General features: G+C 51.0%; 1 protein-coding gene and 1 long non-coding RNA gene across 2 annotated transcripts in view; one reads left to right on the top strand and one right to left on the bottom strand.

Moving 5' to 3' along the window:
* Window positions 1-26,768, top strand: part of LOC125960762 (uncharacterized) — a 308,514-nt gene that overhangs the window by 20,075 nt on the left and 261,671 nt on the right. The gene's annotated exons all lie outside the window — the stretch shown is intronic.
* The window catches only part of LOC125960760 (uncharacterized), a 7,047-nt gene continuing 4,125 nt past the window's right edge, over window positions 23,847-26,768 (bottom strand). The window contains exon 2 of the mRNA XM_049695744.1: window positions 23,847-26,768. This exon is cut by the window's right edge and continues 3,430 nt beyond it. The gene's annotated coding sequence lies outside the window, so the exon portion shown is untranslated.

Here is a 26,768-nt window from a genome sequence, read left to right as displayed (position 1 = left end):
GTTAAGATCTGCTGCTCTAAGGGAAGACTGAGGCACTTATACCCCCTCCCCAACAGGAGGTGGAGAAAGAAGGAAGGAAGGATGATGAGGCCGAAGAGAGTACGAGCAATGGAAATGCTACCAGAGGAACGAAGCGGACCAACAACGGAAGGAGAAACAGAGCTTTCCAAAACCATTCCAGGAACACGGCACATAAAACTGAGTGAAGCAGAGATTTTAAAAGAAGAATGGTGGCGCAGTGGTTGAGAGTCCGCCTGCCGATGCAGGGGACGCGGGTTCGTGCCCCGGTCCGGGAGGATCCCACATGCCGTGGAGCGGCTGGGCCCGTGAGCCATGGCCGCTGAGCCTGCGCGTCCGGAGCCTGTGCTCCGCAACGGGAGAGGCCACGACGGTGAGAGGCCCACGTACCGCAAAAAAAAAAAAAAAAAAAATCTGGAAACATATCTTGAAACCCTCTATACGCAAATATCCACTGTGAGATAAACACTGACGAGCTGGAAGAATGGCCGCCACCAGGGATCCGAGTGGCCCTGCTTCCGACCCAGAGACTCCACAGAAGGGCAGCCTCAGCCAGAACCTGCCGAGGCCAAGGCCAGAACGAGGAAAGTTCTGGGGTTTTCACTGGATCCTACTGTGGAATGACAGGACCCAAGTGCCCTGGCGGACCAAAAGCAGTGGAGGCTGGAATCTGGGTGCTGGAACTCTGCGTCACTCCTGGGCTCCAGCCCAGCGCTTTCACGGCAGAAGGGGAGCCACCCAGTGACCATCCACACCCCCAGGAACGGCCCAGAGCTGGCACCCCGCCGAGGCAACCTGGGGGGCATCAGGGCACAGTGCCAGCCCAGAGGGCTGAGTCATGGCGGCTGTCAGAGCCCGTCCATGCCCTCTCAATTTCCCCTTTGGTTATTACATCAGGTCAGACATGGCCTTTCAATACTGACTCAACTGAGGGAGCCACTGGGGCTGACACCGTCTCCCCTGCTTTCTACGTCTTCTCCATCCCTCTCACTACGGCAAGGAGAAGGAGTGGGACCTTGTCGAAGGCTGGGCTCCCGTAGAAGCAGACCCTGAGGCCAGGTGCGGGGTAGAGGAGTGGGGAGGACAACAGGGAAGGGAAGGTGGCCAAACAGGACCATGGAATCGAGCCAGCTCAGTCCCACTGGGGGAACTCTGGAAGCCCGCGAAAGACACACGAGTCAGAGCCATCCCACCTAAGCAGCTAAGGACGCTGGGGCATTGATCCAACCATGTTTCCTCAGTGCCTGCTTGAAGGATGACAAAGGGTGGTGGCGGTGCTTAATTCTCTGGCAGCAGCAAGAGAGAATCCACCAGGCCAGAAACGCAGGAGCTGGCATCTGGAAGTCAGCTGCTAGGTACTAAAGAGGGACAGGTGAGGGGATGGCGCAGGGCACCAGCACCAGGGCTGCAGAGCTAAGATTTGCTGAGTTCTTGTTAGGTACCACACGCTAAACACTCCACAAACTTTCTTTCTTGTCATCATTCCAGTAACCGCGTGCAACTAGTTTTGCTAGCTCCACTTTACAAAGGAGGAAATAGAGGCCCCGCCCTGCTGTCCGAGGTCAAACCAATAAAATGCAAAACTGAGAATTGATCGCAGGCTTGTCTGGCTTGAATGCAGCGCCTTGATTTTTCTACTAAACCGTACGTCCTCTATAGTTTCAGAAGGCCCTGGTGCAAGGCCGGCGTCATGGGCATGTGACCCACATGTTCACCCAGGATCCCGGTTCAAAAGGGCTCCAAGCTTGTTTGAAAGCGTTGAGATTTCACTATCTGGAAATTTAGTAACTTTTGAACAACTGTCCCTGTATTTCCATTTTGCACTGGACGACAAATTATATAGCAGGTGCTGACTCGGCCTTGCCTACCTAAGTTCTAGTTTACTTAAGAAATGCATCTCAAACTCTTAGTCACTCAAAATCTGACTATACAGAATTCATTGAGAAATCCCTGCCACTTGGATAACAATCTTCCTCCCCAAAGTTCCAGCGAGAATTAACAGGTGATAATGGTTTAACAGCACACTCCCAGCAACAAAGACAGGCCAAATTATTTCTCAACAGCCCCGGCTGTTACTTTAATCTTGTCACTTCTTCCTTGTGTCAGAGCACAGCAGTTAATGACCTGTAATAAATCCTAGAAACTGTGACTTGAAAGCCACCGAGGCCCAGGGAGGAAACAGATCTGTATTTTCTTTGAGAGGTGGTATCTAGGTTACCTGGGCCCAGCAAGAATTCCTCGATATTAAGGCTCTTCTTTAAGGCTCTTTTTCTTTTAAGACCCACCTCGACATCTCTACCGTCTCACCCAGGGGCTTACATTTTTTCTCTTAATCACCTGTACCTACCCTTTTATCTAACCTTTCAAGACAGCTTTGCTTTTTAAAGTGCAATGGCTGGATTATCTGACAAAGGTGATGGTAGATGTGGTGTCAGAGGGGAACCGTCCCAAAGCCTGGTGATGTGGTCCCCCAAGTCACAAGCTGGGGTTGCAGCCATCACCCTGTGGCACCTGGACACACCTCTCCAACCCCACCCAACGACGTGCATGTGATTCCAGAGGGATTTCTTGAGGCCACCATGCTCCATATACACCTTTACAGTTGCAAGTCCCCGTTCGGCTAAACCTTCTCTACTTACAGACAGATCTATGTGATACAAGCTAAGTTTGAATTACTCTCCAGTCAGCCTGGGAAAGTGCATAAACAACGCTCCTTTTTCCTCTCCAGCAGCATCCCTGGAGAGCACCTAAGGGAATTCCTCGGGGAAAACAGGTCCGCAATCCCTTAACCTCGGTTCCAATATCAACAAAGCTCAGAAAACTTTATCTCAACTTATTTGGTCAAAACCTGACCCACACTTAACTGAAGCTGAATACTGTCTTTACCCCTTTTAATACGAATATTCCCACTTTCACCACAGAAACATGAACGTATTGGACTATAGGGAACTACCCCAGACCTACTGCAGCTGTTACACGATGCAGAATAAATGCACCGTACTCCTTCCAAAATCTGAAAAATTCTGAATTCCACAGCACGTTGTTCCCTGGGGTTTTAGCTAAGGGATCGTACCACTTCCCACCCCAAACACTGCAGTCACTGGACACCTGCAGTGTAGGGCATCGACTCAGGCAGTCCCTAGTCCAAGAACCTGGGAACCTGAGAAGGGGTGAGACACACTGTTGGTTCGAAACCCAGGGAGTTCCAGGGTGAAGTCCCAAACTGGCCCCTCGGCAAGGAGAAGCCAGAGAAAGAGTCAGACCACCCCAGATTGTTGGACGGCAGGTTTAGTAAGGAAGAGGATTTACATACCAGGCCTGTTTTGGGCGCCGCAAATCGAGTAGATCTCTGCAGCTGAGGCCAGAATCTTCAGTTTGTGGAGAGGCCTTAACTGGATTTAGCCGCATATTCAGCCCAGATGGCCTCAGCAGCACCCGGCTCTCTCAGGGCTGCAGGCGTCCTTGCAGACGGCTCCCACTGTGGGGCCCGTGGGCAGAACTACATTCCAAGGACAGGGAGGGGGTGACGGGCCCAGGTCCAGCTCGCAGGTCAACTGGTGATCAGTCCCACCGTCTCCGGGACCTCCTCCAGCATGCACCCATACATAACCAGCCTACACAGTAGGACACGGTCATTCTGGTTTGGGGATCCCAGGGGGTGCTTCGTGGAGGAGATTTAACTGGCCTAGACAATGGCCTGGGAAGGGAAAACCATTCCCGGGTGTGCAGGGGCACGGAGGCGGCATGCTGTAGGGAAATGTGGGCTCGGGGAGCTCGCTTCTACAAGAGCCAAAGGCCGGAGGGGCAGTAGGAAATAAGGTTGGAAAAGTCACATCGGGAAGTCCTTGAGTCCACGCTGAGGCAAAGCCCGGTGACGCTTCTGGGGCTGTTTTCGAGAAGTTAAATTCTGGTAAAGCCGGGAAGAGCCCAGAGTGGGTGACTGGCCGGGAGGCGCCCGCAGGAACCCAGCGGGAAGATGATTAAGGCCGCGGCTGGTGCAGTCCGGAGGAGCTATGACTGAAAGGAGACTTCACGGTACAAGGAAACGGGTCAGGGAGACGAGGGGAACCCGGTTCCCAGGACCCAGGAGCCCGCCGTTTGAGCCGCAGGAGGTGGGGGCTGAAGCCCACGGGGCGCCCCGCCTCTTCCCGGCTTCGCATCATCTGGCGCACGCGCTGTGTCTCCCCGGCCCGGTCCGGCGTCAGCCAAGCTCTTCATTTGTATTTCGCGTGTAACTCACCCAGGGACGCTTCATTGTTTAAATCTCAATTACTCCGGGTTCCGGAGAAGTCTGTTTAACTACACACACTCTCTCTCTCTCTCTCTCTCTCAGGTCCAAGAAGAGAACTTCCTGAAAGGTCAATATTCAGATGATCTCAGAAACAAGAAGCACCCGGAATGGAAGGGTCCCCACTTCGGACGGGAGAGACATCTTTGCTAAGCAGACAGGTGTAAACCATCTGTTACCTGCTGGGCTCGATCTTAACGCTCTTCACGTGGGGCTCAGAACCGAGGCCTTCTCCCTCTTACCTTCAAGCATCCCCATCCTGAATTCACACTGATGCCACTTAAATCGTTTGCTTCCTTGTGGCTTTTCTATCTGCCCCTTTTCCTCATAGTCTATGTAAAGCTGGAAGATGAACCTCATCTTTTTCGCAATGTAATTTGAGAGAATTTGCATGATACCCGCAGTAACAAGTGGGTCCTGAATTATGTATGACCCCCTCTAATGGGCCAGAGCTTGTTTGGAAAGCATGATCTTATAAACTACTGGGTTTGCTTTTTATGGCAAATTGAACACCATTCCCCTCTCTTGCTTTACATATTCTCCTAATTAGGCGACGTAAAATAGATTTTCGACCCGAAAAATGTGCTTTCCAAGAGCCCACATTTGTATGGAAAATTAAGCTCATTTCAGTCAGCTGCACCCTCTAATTTAGAGCTGTTGTCAGCATAAAGTGTCATCATAAAAGATTTCTCCTTCAGGAGCTCTTACACCATCAGGATCTTAAGGTGGTATTCTCAACTTCAGGGGGGACAGTGAGGTTTGCTCCTCAGGTGGTCTCAGAAAGTCTGGCATGAGACTTGGGTTTCACTAAGGATGATTTAAATTTGGTCCGTATTTTGCTTATCTATTCCTCGGGAGGCAGAGTGAGTTTGACGTTAATAATAATTGCTACTCCTTCTTGAACCTGACTGTGCTCCAGGCGGGCGAGCCAGCTGCTTTTGTGATGCTGTCTTGGAGATGAGGTGGGTCCTGGGTGGCACCTGGTCCTTCAGCAGTGACGGAGCATCCATCCTAGGGGTCTCAGGGGAGCCAAAGTTGTAGTGGCCCTTCTGGCCCTTCTTTACGGGTGTGCAGAGGGGCAAGAAGTAGGGGAAGCAGTTGGGGGGAGGGTGTGAAGAGGTGTGAGTATTCCAGGGGTGGGGGCAGTAGAGGGAATATGTAAGGATCGGGACCCTAGGAGGTCTTCCCAGAATAGAACCCCACCCATGTCCTCCACCTGCCTTTTGTCTGTAGGAAAACTTTAGTCAAAGAATAACTTTAATCAGAAAAGTGAAAAAATGCAGAAAGAAAGGAATAGAGTCAAGCAAGATAATATAATAATACTTTAGCCATTAAACAAAGTCAGGGACTTTTCGTTCCTCCTCAAGGTCTACAGATAATATTCTGAGCCATGTCCTTTGAGCTGTTTTGCAGATGCTGAAAGCCACACCAGGTGGGAGAAGTTAACTGCTGCCCACAAGCAGACCCCAGACCAGCTGGAACCAGAAGGTTAATGATGTTGACCCCTGATGACCTCACCACCAACCAATCAGAAGAATGTCCACGAGCTGATCACGCCCTGATCTTTGAACACTGTAAGACTCCTCATTGCTCCCCTCTAGGGCAGGACACACAGTCTTGAGGGCATTAGCCCACTGTGGCCCCCTTTGCCTGGCAAAGCAATAAAGCTATTTCTTTCTGCTTCACCCAAAACTCTCACCGAGATTTAATCCAGCACCAACGTGCAGAGGCCGAATTTTGGCAACAGGAAGACTTACTATCCAGAAAGTATCGAAGCTCTGTGAGCCTGGGTAGTGGAGTCCCTGATTTCTGATCTCACTCCAAGCAGGGAGACACTCTTCTTTCAGACCTCAAAGTTGCTTATAGGATGAGATATACCTGCTTGTCTTTCTGTGCCACTCAAGACCTTAGTCCTGATTATCTGCTAAAAAATACTGTGAACAAGAAACTTCACCTCCCCCAGGTCAAGAAGCTCTTGCAGCAAAGTCCATCCCACATCCAGCAGAACCAAGAGATGTGAGACAGAAATGCAGGAGCTTCTTTGAACATAGCTCTGGCTCAGCAACACCCTGCAATTTACAATTCCTGTAATTTACGATAACAAGCAGAAAAACTTTTCTGAATAAAACATCTGCATCCAGGTTCATGGCTCCTTCAGTTTTCTCCAAGAGCAATGGGAGGAGGGCCTTTGTGTAACTAACAAGCCTCTCTGGAGATTTCTCTGGAAGGAAAGCATAATCTTTGGCCAGGGAAATTCACTTTACTACCCCTGAGAGGAGAAAAGTGCTCACAGCTACTCACCAAGATTCCAGAATAAGTCTTAGGACCCAGAATAAGCCTGCCAGCACCACCACCAACACTGCCCCTGACACATGATAACCCAGCATCAGAGCCTTGTCTGACAAGTGCAAGTACAGGGAAGGGCAGGGCCCTGGGACAGAGCACGGGCTAGAGACCTGACCCAGATTTGGGACTGGAGGAGGTCACACCTGAGCAGACATTGGAGGGTGGGTGGCAGTCAGGTGGAGGACAAGAGAAGGAACAAAAATTTCAGGCAGAGGAAACAGCAAGTGCTGTACCTCCCCTCGGAGAAAAAGAGTCCAGAGCTTTCTAGAATCTGAAAGAGGTTCAGCGAGCCTTAAGGGAGGAGCCCAAGGATGGTTCTGGAGAGGTAAGGAGGGTCCAGATTATGGAAGGTGGGGAAGGTCGAGGTATGACGTTTGGAAGGGGTCCATGAAGCATTTTAGGTAGAAGCGGGATGTAATCCGATTTGCCTTTGGCAAGAGTCATGATTAGAACTCATGGAGCATTTTACTCTGCACCAGGACCTGGGCTCTGTGCTTTCCAAGTACTACCCCATTCATCCTGGGGAACAGCCTGGAGTAATAACAGAGAGAGGGATCTAGAAGCAGATCCCCAGGCCACACACCTGTGAGGGAATCCCAGGCTCCTGGCTCTCTGAGCTGAGACCTCAGAACTGAACCCGCAGACCTTCTGTGTCTTCAAAACAACATTAAATAAATACATACACCAAGAAACAGAAAAGACAATACCAATATTCAGTAGATGCTCATTTCACGGCTAATTTCTCCAGACTCAGAACGTATCACTTCTGTGCAGTCGCTGAAATAGACTCAATCAAATAATAAAGAGCAATTAGAAACTGTGAAGAAGAAAGAGCGGGATAATTAAGGCACATTACTTAGCTCAGCCTGAAACAAAGAAGTCGCTCAAAGAATTCACCTTTTCCTTAAAGGAAAAAGAGAAAGAGAAGGCAGGTTTTAGTTTTCTCCCGTTTGCCTTTGAGACGTCAAACTTATTTTTCACATCTTAATTTTTCTGCTGAGTTTTTGTTAGTTCGTGGAGGAGCACTGATTCCGCTCAAGTGCCCTGGCATGGATTTCGGGGAAAAGGCCAGCGTGAGACACAAGACAAGGAGGGATGTCCTGCCTCTCGTGCGAGGCTTCGACCATGGCCTGACAATGACCCAGCTGTTCCTCTCCAATTGACTTTTTCCCCTAAAATGTCAAGAACACAGGCCATTATCATCTTTTTGAAAAATAAGTTGTTTTTTTTTTTTTTTGCGGTATGTGGGCCTCTCACTGTTGTGGCCTCTCCCGTTGCGGAGCACAGGCTCCGGACGCGCAGGCTCAGCGGCCATGGCTCACAGGCCCAGCCACTCCGCAGCATGTGGGGTCTTCCCGGAGCGGGGCACGAACCCGTGTCCCCTGCATCGGCAGGCGGACTCTCAACCACTGCGCCACCAGGGAAGCCCCCCAAAATAAGAAGTTTTTAAAACTACCAGAGAGCCTGGGGTAGACAGCTGCCTGCCATCTTGGGAAAAGCAACGGGGAAGAGGGAGGGGCACTAGGAACCTCTGATTTCACAAACATTCCTGGTCCTTCTGCCTTGAGCTGAAGCTCAGAGCTTGACCCAGTGTTCAGTCACTGTTTAAGGATGATTTTAAGACAGTAAATGTGATTTTGATCTGGGTTAGTTTTTTACTTTCTGATTTTTTTTTTCTTTTTGATCTTCTGTGACGTGTATGTGTGTGTGTCTGGTGTGTCTGGGGTGTGTGTGTGTGTGTGTGTGTGTGTGTGTGCGTGTGCGCACACTATATGGAAAACCGCCTCAGATCCTCTGTGGAATTGGGCAGGAATAAGATATTTTAGAAACCGGAAATTCCTGCTGCCTGCTGCAATCACTATGTTTTAGCCCCATTCATGAATCACATATAAGAGACCCCGTCCTGTTAAATGGAGCAAGGGTTCTCACCTTTCCAAACAGTCCTTCATCTAAGAACAGAAGGTATGGGGGAGGCACTAAGGAGAGGGGTTGCATTTTTTTCTCCCAGAGAACCTCTCCCAAAGCCCTCCTGACATCAACAAGCCTGCTTCCCAAAGTCATCCCGATGTGACTTAGACATTCTTCCCACAGACTGAGCTCTATTTTCCCTCTCCATGAATCTGGGCAGGTCTGTGGCTATGGTGTGAGTGATGCTATGTGACTTCCAAGACCGGGTCATAAAGGTGATATGACCTCTGTCTGCTCAGCTCGTTTTGGGACACTTGCTCTTGAAAGGCAGCCACCATGCTGTGAGGAAGCCCAAGCAGCCACATGGAGAGGCCATGTGTCAGCGCTGTGGCCAATAGCCCTCACTGGCTGTTCCAGCCAACTATGAGAAAAATGAGCAGTGAGCTTTCAGATAATTCTAGTTTCTAGCTGTCAAGTCAGCCCGACCTTCCAGTCTTCCCAGCAGGGGCCCCAGACAGCATGAAGCAGAGACAGTCCTTCCCACTGTGACCTTTCCAAATTCCTGACCCTGGGGATCTGTGAACATAATACATGGGTGGTTGTCTGACAGCTTTGTTTGGGGTGTTCTGTAATGCAACATTAGCAACTGGGACACGGTGAAGGGGAAGGGAACACTGAATTTCCTGGGATTATAGAGTGTTACCATTTAGTGACCTCAAACGAGTCATTTAACCTCTATGGGACTCAGGCTCCTTTTGTAAATGGCAATAATGTTGATATCTATCTTACAGGGCCTTGTTCAGGGTTATATAAAATTCTGTGCAGAAAACATTTGACAAATATAAGGACACACTATTCAAATAGGAAGGATTATTATTTTTCCATTTCAGGAAGATCTGCAGTGATCCAATGGCAAATTCAGCAGGACTCCTGCATGGTCCTAGGTGATGATGATGCTGGGTGGGGTCCCTGGGGCAGATGCCTCTCAACTTTAACTGTGACCTAAAAGGTAGTCACGAGAATCCAGAAATAAAGTGAAAATGTATATGAAATGCATTTCATTTTACAGTCCTACTAAATAGGGTTGCTCAGGGCATTAAATTGTATAACACGGTCACATTAAGGTTGAAAATAAAGCATTTCTTAGGGGAGCTCTGGAGTCCTAACTCACAGCCAGGCTTATTCCTACCCCAGGTAGGAGACCAGAGGGACTCTTCACCAGGAAAGATGTGTAGGATCTGGGATTTAGGAAGTGGTCAGTAAATGTAAACTACTACTTTTGGTGCAGTTTGAAATGGTCTTATTTCTGTGAAAAATATTTCTTTTGGAGGAAATGCCTCTCAGGATTTTTTCTGGATAAATTGGCTCTCTCTCTGTCTCTGTCTCTCTCTTCCATCCTCCCCTCTCCCTGTACTCTCCCCTCCTCTTCCCTCTCTCCTTTCCCATCCTCTCCCTCCGTAAGTTTCCACAATTTTGAGTTTTGAGCTGGCACAACCCTCTACTGTGACTTTTTTCCCTCTTCAAACTCAGCACCCGTGTGTGGAGTGTTTTCCCTGAGCTCAGCACTTTGACACACGCTGGTTCGTTGAACCCTGGTGACTCATGAGGTAGTGACCATTGCTCCCATTTTACAGATGAGAATAGTGAGGCTCAGGGAGATTCAGGATTTACCATCAGTGGTAGAACTAGGATTGAAGGCCAGGCCTCTGACTCCACTGTTCTTTCTGCTCCACTCCAAGTAGGTGGAGGGCGCTTATCTCTTGATCTACTTCTAAACCATATTCTGGAGGCTTGGGATGATGTCATTCTGTTTTAAATAACTTCATTTAACTTCATATAACTTCATTTAAATAACTGCCTCCAAATGCCGTGGGGGAAGGCGTTTGCAAGTTGGTTTCATGAAGGCTAGACTCATTTGGATGAAGAACCAATATACTTTATGTATGACGTTAACAGAATCGATTATCAGCAAAACTTGTTTTTTTTGTAACAGGGACGATCTCTATACTTAGGCCAAATGGAGAGGCAAGAACTCAAAACTTGTGTCCCCTTTCCCAGGTAAAACCTGCCCCTCGACAGGAAAGGGGAGTGGGTGCTAGAGAAGAGTTCTTGCCCAGCGTGACTGATTCGGGCACCATGGAAACCCAGATGTTATCACATCTGTATGTTTTTTTTTTCTCTTCCTGGAAGTAACAGGAAGAGAAATAACAAGCTCTTGAAATTCAAATTCCCATTGACTCTGAAGTCATGAACATATTTAAAAACAGTGTGAGGCTGTGACATTTACAATCACTAAATTCATGTCGGAGAATAAATCCGGAATCAACTCCAGTCACTGAAGACAGAAGAAGCGGGCATCTCCGGCCCTGTGTTGGGGCCCAGCGGCTTCAGCAATGATAATGTTCAGGAAATCCTGGATGCGGGTGACCACCCTCAGCAACCGAGCCTTTCTTTCTCAGCCAGAAATTCATCGCCATAAAAGCCAAATAAGGCTCCCGCCAATGTGGGGTGTGCTTGGCTGGTACTGCCACAGGGAGGCGATTCATCCAGGAGCTGAAGATGCTCACCTCGGCAGGGCTGACAGGTAAGCATTTGAGAGACGTGTCATTGGCCACCCTCCATTCTGAAGAGACACCTGCCAGCTCTGCAGATGGGCGCCCTTCCTGTCAGTCATCCTTCCCAGCCTTGCTAAAAACTCTAAATGCATCCCATTCTCTGGGGGAGCCCGTCCCAGGCTGCCGGCTGGAAAAACTTCCTGTCATTTTCCTCTCCGACTTCATCCGTCTGAAGAGGGTGAGGAAGGGGGAGCGTGGGCTACAATAAACACCCACTCCCCAGATACCTGGAGAGCATCTTGGTTTTACTTTTTGACCCTACATCTGGCACACAGATGAGAATAAAGAAAAGGTTGAAACTTGAGAAGAATCATTCCTCCCTTTTTCTAACAGGTTTCATGTCTAGAGGTTCAGAGGAGGACACCCAAACATTCGTCCTGCCCGGCCATCCAATATTCATCCTGCCCGGCCATCCCACCAAAAACAAGCAGTCGTTGAGCACGAGTTCCAGGGAAGAGACAAACCGATGAAATGTGTGCGGGATGATTTTCTGCTCTGCACCCCAGACAGAAGCTTCCAGGAGCCCGCTGTTGTGATCCACCCCTTTGTGCCTCCCACGAGGTTGGACCACGTGCTCAGCAACCTTCTAGAATTCCTTACTTCATTTAGGGCTCCAAGGACCCTGCTAAGTCAATTACCACCCTCATTTTACAAACGGGAGATCTGAGGCCCGGGGAGCCCGGGGTCACGCAGCAAATGAGTGTCTGTGAGGCTGTGGGCTGGACTCTGTCTGACTCTCAACCACTGACTGCTTCAGATCACAGGGCAAAGAAGACATGACACTGATTAACGGAGTGAAAGTCCCAAACAACTTCAGAACAAGGGCCAGACTGGGCACTCAGGTCATTGCATGGTTGCTCCCCCACCCCGGGCAGGGGCGGCATCCTGCCCTTGGGGCCACATGGCCCACAGCTGCCCCTTCTGCAGCCCTCAGAGGTGTGGCCGTGGTGGTGACCTGCCTCCAGCCACCCTTGGTCAGACTGTCGTCCCCACTGTGGCCTGGTCCCAGGGCCCTCACCGTCACTCTCCTACACACGTGCACACGCCGTGTCACAAGACGACATGCCTTCCACGAATTGTGCAGCGTGGCCACAGCCCAGGAAGCACCTCTGCCCCAGGCCCTCCCCACCCGGGTGCTGGCCCCCTTGGCAAACTGTCCTGGGCCGTGAACACCAAGGCTATTTCCAGAACTCTCCCCACTGCCACAGTTTGACACAGTGTCAAACATGTCACTCCCCTAACCCCCCGCAACCTGCCAACTTAAGTAATGAAAACATGACATTTCTTCACCAAAGGAGTCTCTTGCACGTTTGACTCTTTTTGCTACTACCGACCCCAATATGATTCCATTCATAAAAGCCAGACTGAGCACCGCGCTGGGCGAGGCCCTGAGAGCAGCACACGAGCCGGGCCCTCAGGAGCCCGTCCAGGCAGAGGCGTGGCCCTGCAGCCACAGCGGCGCGCGCTGGCCTCGCCTGTGCGTCAGCGTTCATAAAGGCAGCGGAATAGAGAAAGTGCAGACTTTGCAGTCAGCCAGCTCTGGGTTCAAGTCCCATTCTGCCAGGAACCAGTCCCAGCTGTGACAACACAGGAGGTCGTGTCGTTTTGTGAGATTTGTTTTCGGTGCATCGCAGTGTTGCAGCGACGCGGGCAGACTTTCTCACAGTTAAAGAGGAGGCCACAGCGATGCATGCAGGCCGGCAGACGAAAGCCAACAACCTGCAGAAGTGCCTTTCTTTACTGCAAAGTGGTTGGCTTAGAAGCTACTAGAACAGCTAAGCTTTCCAAGAGGTTAAGCTATCTGCTGAAGCTGCGAGCAGAGGCCAATCCCTCTATTAAAACAGTGGATTAACGAAGAAGGCTACACCTGGAGTAGATGTTGAATTTGGATAAAACACGTCTCCAGGACCTAGTCCCGATGGAGGACGCACATGCCCCAAGTTTGAGGCAGCAGAGAACAGGCTGCTTCTGTTGCTGGGTGCAAATACCAGGGAAGTTCTAGCTGTGTGACCTGAGGCATGTTACTTAAATGCCCTGTGCCTCAACCTCTCCATCAGTGCAATGGAACAATAATGGCACCTGTGTCATAGAATTGTGGTGAGAGTTAACCGGGTATTTAAAACCCTGCCTAAAACACAGGAAGCACTTAAAGTGCTAAACATAACATCTATTCAAGTGTAATAACAGAGGTCATGTTAATTTCAGAATAAAATGTGATGCACGTCTTCTGTAAGACCAGGGAGACCTTTGTGATGACGTCCGGCAGAAGGCAGAATCCTGCTACGGGTCGTTTAAAAAGATAACTAAATAAAAGCTCAGCATCGCAGTCAGCAATGGAAGGTGGATACGGTCTGGGAGCTGCTCCCTACAAGGGCCTGAGAGGCGGCGGTGGGGCTAAAAGGGCAGGTGAGTGACGACCCCGCCCTCTCGGTGAGCACGCGCCCACCAAGCCAACCAGAGCCTGGGGTGCAGCGAGAGCCCAGGCAGTGGGGATACCGGGGCGCGCTTCCCAGAGCGCAGAGTCATGCGGCAGAGCAGACGGACAGGGCTGCCCCCTCCCTGCGGGCCGGGCCCAGCAGGCGGCCCCACGTGGTGTCGGAAGCCCTGAGACGAGAGGGCGGAGAGGGTAAGGGTGTCCCCTACATAGCGCTCAGGGGGACAGCAGGGCCGTGAGGCCGCAGTGGAGGGAACGCGGCTCAGCGTCCCCTCCCCTGAGGAGCCGCTTCCCCCAATGTGAAGTTCAGCTGGCTGCCTGCCCCTGCGGCTCTTTTAGGCCAGGGAGCGTCTATCTGTCCCTCCAGCGCCCGACCTGCCGAGGCTCTCAGGACCATCCCTCGTTCTACGCATTAGGAACCAAGAAGGCTCCCAGGGAAATGTGTCCAAGCATCTAAAGACCAGTCCTCGGAGCACAAGGAAACCAGCTGCCCTGTGTCAGCCTGGAGGGCACAGCTGGCAGGCGAGGAGAAGTCACAGGGAGACAGGTGTGCACTCCAGGAAAGGGAGGCGTTGCTCGGAATGAAGGCTTTGCAGCCCAGCCGCTGCACGGGTGCTCCCCTGGGGCTGACCACGCTGTTTTTCAGGAAATCTGCTTGGATAGAGAATGCTGGATGACGAAGTCCCCTTCCAACCCTAGCCTGTGACTGATCAAATCCTTGGACAGGACGTATTGAAGATATTTGCCCCCTTACCGCTCAGCAGAGGCAGCTCTGAGCCCACCTGCGCTCACCGCTCCTGTTCCCACAGCCCCCAAACGTGCCAAGGTTGCTGGGGACCTTGAGAGACATAATTATCGCATCACTTCATGAGTGAATTAGGAGCGACCAATTCATTGCCTGGCTCTCCTGTTGAGTTTAAACATAAGACAGCAGGCTCAGATCAGGAGAAACCTGGCAGGTTTTACCTGGGGCTGCAGCTAGTCTAAATACCGATTCTGAAAAAGAATGAAAAAAGGCAGAGATGAAGGTATGTGTTTCCAGACTGGAAATATTCAGTCTAAGAAAGGAGCTCCTCCTGGCACCCAGCTCTGCGCCCAGGGCAGGAGGGATGCTGAGAACCCTCCGACTGCTCTCTGAAGCCCTGGGATCCAGCCGTGGGTGGAGACTGACACATGGGACAGCCAGAAAGCAGCTGACCACGGACCTGAGCACAGCCAGAGACCTCGAGGCACAGCAGCCATTCCCACGCGGTGCCGTGTGCTGGAGGCCCAGGTCCTGCTGCTGCGGAGGCCCCAGTTAGTGGGGGGCAGACAGTTGATAACCAGGGTCCCTGCAACAAAAACCGGTTGGACAAAGGTGAGGAACAGGGCCCTAAACCCACTCGGCAGGGGTGGGTGTCCATAAAAGCTCCCAGGAGGTTGTAAAGCATGACCTCAGTTCTGGAGAACAAGACAAAGAGGCGAGGGGAGGTCACTGCAGGCCGAGGACAGTGCCCAAAAGGCACAGGACTGAGGGCGGCTCCAGCGATCGCGGGGGGCTTACTGGACGAGGGGACCCGACCTGAGCCTTGAAAGCTAGACAGGATTATCCCAGGCCCCTGAGCCTCGCATCATAAATGGAAGGAATTCCTCTCCAGCAAGTTGCCTACTTGAAAGCTAAGACCAGCCCCTGCAGTTCCACACAGGGCAGTGGTTGGGGGTCTCAGCTCAGGCCTGACTCCAGCATTGACTAGATCAAAAGAAGTATGAAATCCTGGCTTCATCATAAGTGATGACAAATATAAAGAAAATATGGAATTTTACAAAATAGAACCTGTAGCCTAGACATTTGAGATGTATCTCTTTATCTAAATTCACAGCTTAGAGATTTATTTCTTTACCTAAATTCACAGCAACCAGATACAATGACTAAGGGAGATTCCATTGTTTTTTCTCCCATTTTAAGAAAGAGAAAACTGTCTTAGACCCAAATCTTTGCTGCCCATCAATCCAGTTTTTTGAACATGGGTGATGTACCTGGCATTAAGGTTTGTAGCTGGGTGGCCATTAGCCTGGATGGATCCTGGTCAGCAAGTTACAGTTTGCCCCAAACATCACCTGCTCCAGGAAGCCCTCCTGACTTACCAAGCCTCAGGTCCTTTAGGGCTAACCATAAGGTCAGAGTCACAAACTTTAACCCTAAGTTTGCAAGCCTATTCATTCAGGCATCGCTGGAGGGGGCGCCTGGGGCACAGATTTTCTTAGAGCAAAGCCCACCAAGTTCAATGCTCATGGCCCAGCGTGGGGCTCACTGTCAACTGTCTATAAAATGAAGGTGGGGCTTTCTTCGCCCAGGGGTGGGTAGATGAGCGGGGAAGTGGGAGCTCAGAGGGCATACACATGGTACGGGGCAAAAACAATGGAACCCAAGTCAGAGAGGTCTGGGTCCAAGGTCTAACTTTTCCAGTTTACAACTTCTCCAAGGAGAACCGTCTCTACAGCAGCAAAGGTAGACACACAGAAGGCGGGGTCGAGATCCACGGCAAGACGGGAGAGGATACATGAGAGCCAGATGGTGCGAGGGCGGTTTCTAGGCTCACGCAGGTTACACTCCAAGAGGCTGAAGGGAATTGCCAGTGCTTTCAGAGCCACCTGAGGTAAGAAGAAAATGGAGAACAACTTCCAAAAGTGCGGGCAGGCCCGTTAGCGCGACACCAATTGCCAGCAGAACTCTATCAATGGGGATCAGGCAGATGGCGTGTGGGTTTGATCAGTGATGCCGATGTTGCCCAGCTCACCTTAGAAAGGTGTTATGGACAGAGTTTAGCTTGTCTGAGCCAAACCCTTGATAAAATCCTTTCTTTTTTCTAGCAAGACGAGGAAGGATGAGCCGCATGCTGTAGTCTGAGGTGCCGTTCATGGTGGGGCTGTAAGCCTGTCTGCGGGAGAGCAGACAAGCCCTGCGTTGCTCCTGCGGGTCCCATGAGTGGGTTTTGCATGGAGGCAGACTTGCCTCCACTTTCAATCAGGGCTGTTTAACAGCGCAATGAGATTCTCTGAGAGTGAGCTCCCCATCACTAGAGGTATTCAAGTAACATTCACAATAACACGGGCCAGCATTGCTCTAGAGGTATAGTGTTGGGATCTAAAGTGAGAAGACCCAAACGCAAGGATTTATTGGCCAATTACCACCTGTGTAACCTTGGGAAATGCATTTTACCTCTCTAACTCTTGCCCGCCCTCTACATAAAGTGAGGATCATTCTTTATAGAGAGGTTACGAGTTACAGAGAGGTTGTAAGTCATAAATTAAACAAGAGGATGTCCATAAAAGCATTTTATAAACTAAAAAAATGCTCTGCTAATGGGTGTGAGCATTTTAGGAGCCTGGAAATAAAGGGCTCTTGAGGCCGGTAGCATTTCGTGCAAACGGCAGGATTTGTTGCTGGCGCTCTGAAGCCTGGATAGAAATAAAGTGCCGTGAGCGTATCACGCCAGCTCTGGCACGCGGTGCACAGGTTACTACTCAGACTCCTCGTTCATTCGCAATGATTTTAAAGCATCCAGGCTGGGCTGGTCTATCAGCTTGCAAGTTGGCATATTTTTATTTTGGTTTCCTCCAAGTTTGAAACATGATGGATTGGGCACTCTCTAGGTCCACAGACTGTTGATGAAATTCCCCACCTAATTAAAGAAGTTGACAGATGGAAATGAGTTCCATGACATTATAGCCCCAGCTCACTGCTGGGCTTGGAGCAAGGTCGCCAGGCTGTTCACAGGGCTTCCGTGGGGAGAAAGACATTGCAGCTAGACAGGGCTGCTTTCCTCCTTTTCCCCTCCGAGGGGCTTCAGAGACACAGTGGTTTGGGGGCTGCTTCCCAGCTGGGACTTGGGGCAGCTCGCCGCAGAGCTCTGCAGACAGCTCCTGCTGGAAAGCTTGTGTCTGGGGTCTTGGGGAGCATACTGCGTTCCATTCTCACTTGCTGTGTGTCTTCCACTTCCTCGTATGATTCCATCAAGGAGGATTTGTTTGAGCAGCTACTCTACTCAGCAAACTTCGGTCTCTCCTGTGAATGAGACCTGGGCCCAGCCCTGTCCCAACACAGGATCCTCTTGACCTAAAAGCCCCCAGAGCCGAGTCACCGAGCTGACCCTGCATTTATTTACTGCTGGTTCCCTCGGGTTCTAGCACTTCAGCCATGGAGCCCAGGAGGGTAGCAGACCTGGTGAATGTTCCAGTGACACAGTCTAACCAGTGATGGAGCCGGGAAAACATGTGAGCAGAGGCTGCTCCGTTAACTCTAAGGGACCCCCACACTAAGAAGATGGTTGAATTGGGTGATTCCTCAGACCCTTTCCGCGTGCCTTAAATGATTACAAATTTGCAACTGCAGAGTAGTTAAATTTCCAAAATATTAGAACACCATAGAGCAAAATAGTTAGCTTTTGGGGTCTGTCACTTAACGACCTGAACGTATTTGGGGAAGCACTCAGTCTCACTGATACTCCATTTTCCATCTATAAATAAGAATGAAAAGCTCCACCTCCCAGAGGCATTTAAGTTCTTACGTCAAGTGCCTAAAAGCTTGACTGGTACAGAGTAGGGGCTCAATAAATGTTTGTTAGTCCCTTTCCCCTCTGTCTCCGACAAGAGCTTCTCTTTTCCTTCAAGGCAGTAAGGACTCACCTGCCAGGAGGCCTGACAGGTCATGTACTGGGAAAGTGGTCGTGCTTCCAGGACTTCAGTGAGAGAGAGGCTGGTCCCCATCTAATCCACTTAGGTGGGAGGTTCTAATCAAGACCAGCACCCTGGCGACTGAGGACGCCTCCTTCCCTCCCCACACTCTGTCCCATTTCCCCAGGGACCCTGTGCCATACCCCACGGCTTCCGGGAGAGGTAGCCCCCCTTTTCCGAATCTGGGAGCAGATGACGTGCCAGGGCTCTGGAAAGCAGAATTACCCGCCTCAAGCCGGGCCGTGCTCCAGACGCTGGGCTTCATGGCACGGTATTCGCAAGGCTCTGCATTTCTAGACGTAGTGAATCTTCCTTCTTCCTGCAGAAGTAATTGCCATGCATGCATAAAACTGTTGAAAAAGTTTCCGCCCGTTTCTCTGTTCCCCTTCCACCGTGTAAACATTCCTACAGATCCCGGCTTGGTGGCCCGATGGTCTAGGAGGAGAAATCAACAACAACTCCTCACCGGGCGTTGCTTGGCGCCACGGCGCGCAGGAGGTTTATGTTTCACAATGGAAAGGTAAGTGTCTCGAACAAGGCAGAACCCAGGGTAATAAAAGCTCCTTTTATTTCATAGTTGCTTTCACAGTGGTGGGTTTTATTCTGAATCTCACTAGATGCTTAACAAGCATAAAGAGCAACTGTTTCTGGCCCCAAATCTGTTGCCTTCTGAGTTCTTTTTGTTTCCCTGAGCTGAGCCAGCTGAGGTAAGAGAAGGCTGTTCTCTGTGGGAGGGCAGAGATGCTGAGAAAAATGGCACTGTTTGCGCTGTAACCAGAACAACACTTGTGCGCGGGCCTGCACCCCGCTTCCCAGACCTCTTCCTACAGTAGGTGGGGGGACGAGGTCTCTCCGACCGGGCAGGGGGATAGGTCACCGGGCACAGGTGTGTGAAGCTAACCTGGGCTGTGGAATTGAGTTCAAGTCCACTCTTTGCACAGTATCAGCGCTGTGCACAGACTCCACAGAACATAATTTATAATGAGCTTTGTGTCTTGAATCCAGTCACTTATGTCGCCCTCAAACAGGTTCTTATTCAGTGTCTCTTAACCTTTCTGGATTTTTGAGAATCCAGAGAAAGCCATGGGCATCCTCACCCTCACCCTCACACACACACACACACACACACACACACACACACACACACTCATACACACTGCACAATTTTGCATGCAACTTCAGGGATTTCATGGACCCCCCCGAAGCCCAGCCATGTAAGCCCAGGGATGAGCGGATCTCCAAGTTAAGACCTTTGTTCTAATTGTGCCCATCCCAGGAAACCACTTCCTAAGGCACCTCTCCTCCTTGAGTGTAAGCTGTCTGAGGCCAAAGTCACACCATGTTCAGCTCCGTATTTCCCACAGCCGTTAACCCAGGACCAGGTGATAATGAGAGAGCAATTCCAAGTCCAAATCAGCCCCAAGACCCAACAGGTGACTTTGCTTAATCTATTAACTGAAAAAAGATTCTACCCACTACGTAGAGTATAGAATTATAATACACCTTAGGCGGAAGCCTCATCCTTGACCTTCTAAACCAGACAAACAACCCCACACAGCTCCGGGGGCCCCCCAGCTCCGAGCGCCTGTTCAGAGCATCTTCATAGCACAACCCCATCACCTACCTCTGCTTCCTGGACCACTTCATCACCACCCAGAATTCCTCTCCCACAGGTCTGACGATACTAGCTAAGCACCATGAAACACAGCTGTCCTTTCTTCCCATCAGAAGCAAAATATCTAAATATTTCATAGAAAGCTGCATTGAAAGCCCATTTTTGCTCCTTAAGACCTGGTCTGCAGGTGTCACTTGAGGATTGGGGGAGGGGGAGGACAGGAACACAATGGAAAGAGGGATGGCTCTGGATGGAAAATACCCAGGTCCCATTCCCACCTCTGCTGCTCACATGCAGGGCGACCTTGGGTATGTCACTTAAACGTGTCTTCACCTGTTTCCTCACCTGTAAAATGAGGATAACAGTATTTACCTTGCACTGTTGTTTTGAGAATCCAAGGCTGGGTATGTGCCGCGTAAGCTCTGAGGAAGAATAGGAACAATCCCACCCCTGGGGCACAGTCCCCCCGACTCCGCACACCCGGGCGGCGGGAACAGTACCCGCGGGAAGCCGGGAGCCTGTCAGGACCTTGCTGCAGCCGCCCTGCAAGGTCATCCCGTGAGCTGAGGGCCTGAGCAATGGCACTGATCCTGGTAACCTCCATCCCTTGGGAGAGGCCAGCATCAGGCCGCCTCTGGGACCAGGAGTCCTGAACTTCTGCAGCAATTACCCTTTTCTAGCAAACTCTCTGGGCCCCAGAACTCGAGGTTAAGACACAGCCAGGAGCTAATAAGCCCGGCGCCCAGAAGAGCAGGGCTGCGGGATCCCGTCACCATGGCAACTCCTGCAGGTGCTCCTGAAATGAATGACAAGGCCAAGGGAGTGGGGTTGCTTCTCTCTCCCTTTCAGCAAGCCTAAAAGTGAGAGAGGTCACGAGGTGAGAGACGCCACCTAATGCCAGCAACAGACACACACGAAGGCTCCTGCCTGGGGTGACCCACCTAGTAGCTGCTTCCCGATCTCTCCTTCCCCCTGCACCAGGCTGCCCCTTAGTGAACATCCCAACTGGAGGAAATTGTGTCTCTGCTGCACAGACCTCCCAGCCCCCCTCTCGAGGCGCCCAGATACCTGTGTCCTGTCGCCTCTAGAGACCTAAACGAGGGCGGCTGCCAAGCCCCAGGTCCCCAGGGCCTCTCCTGCTTCTGCTGGTAACAGAGCCTGCTCTCTGCAGCTCTGACCCACCTGGAGCCTGTCTCCGGGATCTACCTGTCGGTGGGAGGGGCAGGGAAGGCTCCCTTTCCTCTTGGGTGGCCCAGACATTAAGCCCACGAACGCTGCCACGTGGAGAAGGCCCATCTGTGGGACCTGGTAGGCAGAGAGCTCAGCGACTGTTGGTAAGAAATGAGAGAGGGACTCGTGTAGGCATCTGAGTCCCTAGATCCAGGGTTCCCGGAGGCCCTCTGACCCTGCCCTTTCTGAGTTTGGTTATGAGAGTGAGCACTTCCCCCTCCCCCTCTGAGCGGTCCTCTGCCAATAGCACCCACATGTCCCCCACCTCCCGTGCTGTCTAAGGCTGTGGAGACCCTAGTTCGGTGCGGCAGCAATCACTGCGCCCTTCTCTCAGGGTATCTTCCATCACTGCTCCTGGGACCTGAACGCCTCCACTCCTTGGAAGGGGCTCAGAAGAGGCATCAGAAACAGGAGGGAGGAAATGGGGCATGGGGGCGGGGTGGGGATATCTGCCCACATCCCTGAGACACCTAGCAGGCCACATTCACCTAAGGGAACACCAGTGACATCCCGGCCCCCAGGGAACTAGGAGTCAGATTTAGGTGGGAGAGCTCTACCACTCCCAAGCTGGGTGACTTAACTTCTCTGTGTCTCAGTTTCCTCCGTTGCAAGTTGGGGGCTGATATGATCCACCTCAGACCTGTCAGCATGAAAGGAGATGATGCGTTGTCCCAGGTAAGATGGTTTTGGCAGGATGAGCAAAGGTGCCTAAGCCCCACCCCACCCCCGGGATTTACTCTAACAAACCAGGAATTACCAAGCAGGGGATCCTCCCCCAGGACTCAAACCAGGGAAGGGCACGGTCCCCCTGTCTGCTAAGGATGCTTAAACTGGGGCAGCTGCCGCTCCATAGGTTGGACTCCCAGACTCCACTCGTGGTGGGAACTTCTGGGGTAGAGCCATGCAAGTGCACCAGCTAGACCTCTCTCTTGGGTTTAATCTTGGCTTCACTGGGGCATCTGCCATTCAGAGCCCAGAATGCTTTCCCGTGTAGAGCTTGTCATGAACAGGCCTATGCTTTGGAATAAATGAAGATGGTGGACAAGATACTATGAGGCTGACCATTCTTCAAAAAAACAAAAACACACTTGCCCATCGTATGTCTATACATACGATGGAATATTATTCAGCCTTTAAAAAGGAGGGAAATTCTGAAATATGTTACAACCTGGATGAACCTTGAGGGTATCGTGCTGAGCAAAATAAGCCAGATAGTGTGTGATTCCACTCGTGAGGTTCCTAGAAATCAAAACTATAGCGACAGAAAGCAGAATGCTGGTTGCCAGGGGCTGGGGAGAGGGGACACGGGGAGTTGTTTAATGGGTGTAGAATTTCAGTTCTGCGAGATAGAAAAGGTCTGGAGATTAGTTGCACAACAATGTGAATATACTTAACACTACTGAACTGTACTCGTAGAAATTGTTAAGATGGTAAATTTTATGGTATGTTTTTTACCACAACACACACACACACACACACACACACACACACACTGCTTGGGACACGGAATTGAGCCTCAGAGACCACAACGTTCAGATCTCAGGTCTCCCACCTCCTGACTTTGTGATTTGCAGATACTGTCTAACCTGTGAACCTCACTGTGCTCTATAAAATGCATTAAAAAGAATACTATCCAGCAATGAGGTTATTGTGAAGATATACCTATAAAGGATGTTGCACGTTACATAAAAACTTGCCACTAATCCAAACATGACATAAAGGCTTTGATTATATCGCTAAGGAGCTTCTCTTGTAGACCACGGAGAGCCACTGGAGGCTTTCAGCTGGGGGAGGACAAGATCAGATAAGTTTAGGAAGATGGTTCTGGTGCTCGCATGGAGGGGCCCTGGAGTAGAGAGACTGCAGGTGAGGAGACCAGGCAGAAGAGGGTGGGAACCAGGTGAAGATGGGGGTCTCTGTGTCTGCTGTAGTAGAGAGGCAGCTTCAACAACATTCAGGGACCTGGCCCAACACGTTGTGGCTGAAGGTGATGAGAGAAAGGATGGGCTCAGTGATGTTCAAGTGAGCATCATTGCAGGTGTCCCCCACACACCGGAAACACCCGGGCAGCCCGTGGACCGCAGCAGCTGCCTATGGCTGGGAGGAGGTATCGCAGCTCACAAAAGATGGAACTTTTAAACAGCTAACACTGCCACCTCGGGGACAAGCTGCTCTGTGAGACAACCTTCAAGCAGAGGCTGGAGGACCTGCCAGACACACTGGAGCAGGGAGTCCCAACAGGGCGGGTGGGAAGCAGGACCAGGCGACCTACCTCCAAGGGTCCCTCCAGTCCACGTCTCTGATTTCCTGCTCCCTCACAAAGGGGCCAGTCTCTTCCCACCTACTATCCAGAGAGAGTTTGAAAGATAAAGGGTGGCACACGGATGGAGCTCTGACTGAAGTTAAGTGTGGGAAAGCTGGGCTTTCTCCCAACTGTGTGGGGTTACCTGGAATTAGAAGGTCTTTTTTTTTTTTTTTTTTTCCTAAGTGGGAACATCCCTTCTCTAGGGCAGGATGAGAAAAACTTTTGCTTTAATAGGAAGTTAACATGAAAGGGTTCAGAGAATTTCTCTTTTGCCTAACAGAGCCTGGATACATTTTGGATCATCTCTTTACACGAGGAGACAATTGGTTCCTGACCCTCTGGCCGTGGTCGACCCCTTTTATCAAAGTGCATGGCTGTTGAGACTATTAGCCGGGCACAGAAAGCCAGAATTCTCAGGAAGTACGATGTCATGCAAAAGTTGAGCTTTAGAATCAGGTTGACGTGAGTTCAAATCCTGACCCTCCCTCGTAGGGAGACCTCAGGCAAGTCAGTTCACCCCTCCGAGTTGGTCTTCTCGTATATAAATGGAGAATAATATCACTTTCCTCACTGGAGTGGTTTGTGGATAACTGTTAATGTATCTAAGAGAAATTGCACACATATAAGTGCTCAATAAATAGTACCTTCTATTATTTTTATTGCTAGTACTAGTGAAGTGCAAAACGTCTTCTTTCATTTAAAACAAAGGAGTTGTTAGAAATGGGCTACAAACCAGGGGATGGGGGGATAAATTGTGACATTGGGATTGACATATACACACTACTGTATATAAAATAGATAACTAATAAGAGCCTGCTGTGTAGCACAGGGAACTCTACTCAATACTCTGTAATGGCCTGTGTGGGAAAAGAATCTAAAAAAAAAAAAGAGTGCCTATATGTATAACTGATTCACTTTGCTGTACACCTGAAACTAACACAACATTGTAAATCTACTACACTCCAATAAAATTGTTCTCAAAAAATGGGTTACAAGCAAATCGACCAAATGACAGGAGGAGGCCTTCTCCCATCTCCTGGGAAGAAGTAAGTTGTAAATAGGACTAACTTGGACACAGGGAGATGAAGGACGGAGGCACGGCGTGGAGAACACTGAGATGTGGCTGGTGGTGTTGACGTGAACTTCAAGCATCCAGATAAGAAAGTCAGTCTCTTTCCTGAGAGAGAAACGGGCAGGGTTTGGGTAGCACTTCTTTCCCAGGAACAGGGTGGCTTTGGCTCCTGAGCCTGGGCCATTCAGCCACTGGCCTGCAGCTCTGCCACAGGAGGGGCAACGTGAAGGGGCAGGAACCGGGGCCGCCATCCTCAGGCAGTCGAACGCCCATTTAAATCCTCAGCCCAACTCAGGTGCAGTGGGGAGCCCTTGACTATTCAAGTGCCGAAGCGAGCACCAGAGGGGGATTAGGGATCGCACCTGCGGCCCTCAGAGGCTGCTCCCTGGCCGCACCTGTGCAGACGCACCCGTCTAGAGATGGACCTGCACAGCTTTCACAGGCTCCAGCCAGGCGCCTCATCCTGACGCCCCTCCCCAGCCCCCAGGCCCCGGAGGAAGAGCTCCCCAACGAATCTGAGCCTCACAGCAGTGGAGAGGTGTAGACAGGAAACAGATACAGACAAAGCCAAGGAATGACGCTGCCAGGGTCACAAATTAGCCAAGGAAGGCTCTCAAACCCAGATCCCTGACCCCATCTAGCGCGTTCTCATAAACCTCGCTGCCTCGGCAACGAGCAGGCTGCTGGCCCAGACAACAGTTCCATTAGCTGGGCTGAGGGGTCCCTGCCGGAGAGCGAAACCCACCTCCCGGGCTTGGTTAGTTACACATCAGGATCTCCCCACCCCCAGGCCCCCGCCAGGGCTGGTGAATCTCACACCCTTCAGCTTCTCTCACCCCCTGACCTTTGTCCAGGGCTTTGGTTTCTGAAACCCGCTTCTGGAGCCCGAGGCACCCGTCCAGAACTCCGACAACCACTGGGGAGGAGACCCCACCTCCAGGAATTTACCCCCAGCATCAGAATCCGAGCTGTTCTTCATTTCACTCCTAACGGTCTGATGCGCCTCATTCCCCAGCTCTCAGCTGTGAGCGGTTGTTCTCCAAGTTTGCAGCGTGAGTCTCTGAGTCAGGACTCTGGATTCATTAGAACAACAGGAAACCAAGCCCCGCTTCTCATGGCTCCCTCTGGCGGTGAAGAGAAAATCCCAAGGATGGATCCTCAAACAGGAAGCCTCCTTTTCTTCCTCTTAAGCCCGTGAGTGCCCAGTACTCTATTTTCCTATTCTCCCGTTTTCGAAGCCATCTTCAGTTTATGAGTTTGGAGTTATTAAGAAGAGATACCGGGCTTCCCTGCTGGCGCAGTGGTTAAGAATCCGCCTGCCAGTGCAGGGGACACGGGTTTGAGCCCTGGTCCGGGAAGATCCCACATGCCGCGGAGCAACTAAGCCCGTGCACTACAGCTACTGAGCCTGAACTCCAGAGCCCGCGAGCCACAACCACTGAGCCCGCGAGCCACAACTACTGAGCCCACGAGCCACAACTACTGAAGCCCGCACACCTAGAGCCCATGCTCCGCAACGAGAGAAGCCAGCGCAATGAGAAGCCTGTGCACCGCAACAAAGAGCAGCCCCTGCTCGACACAACTAGAGAAAGCCTGCATGCAGCAACCAAGACCCAATGCAGCCAAAAATAAACTAAAAAAAAAAAGACCCAATGCAGCCATAAATAAATAAATAAACAAACAAATAAAAAGAAGAGCTACTAAATCCCCAGCCGTAGGGGATAAATGAGAGAGCGGCTGCGTGTACAGTGAACTGAAGAAAAAGACAGCCTCTCTCCAAAGAATAGGGCAAAACTGCGTTTGAATGCTCTCCTGCTACATTGATGGTAATGAGTTTTCCTTCCAAAAAGATAGGACCCAGTATTCAAGGTGAGGGGGAAACGGAACAGACACAGGGACCCACCTCAACTCCAGGCCTAAATTTAGCTGCGGGTTAAATAAGTGATGGGCCTTTTCACTTCTAAACCGCTCGCTTCCTTTTAAAGTTAGCTCCTGTGCAGCTGCGGGCGAGGGCTGGGGGAGAAGCAGGTCACTCCCAGCCGGAGGACGCCAGCCTTGTCCTCGACCAGCCAAGCCTTCTGGAGCGGGGCTGGACTGGCATGGAGAAAGGGGCCAGAGACATGGCCAAGAGATGAGAAGCCAAAGACATAAAGCCTGCTCCCTCAACTGGCTGTGATGTAACATCACGCGGGCCTCACTCCTAGATGTTCTAATGTAATTGGTC

Source organism: Orcinus orca, chromosome 13, assembly GCF_937001465.1.
Source record: "Orcinus orca chromosome 13, mOrcOrc1.1, whole genome shotgun sequence".
In the NCBI taxonomy this organism is placed as follows: Eukaryota; Metazoa; Chordata; class Mammalia; order Artiodactyla; family Delphinidae; genus Orcinus; species Orcinus orca.
The sequence above is the reverse complement of the archived record's forward strand: the minus strand, read 5'-3'. Positions and strand labels throughout refer to the sequence as shown.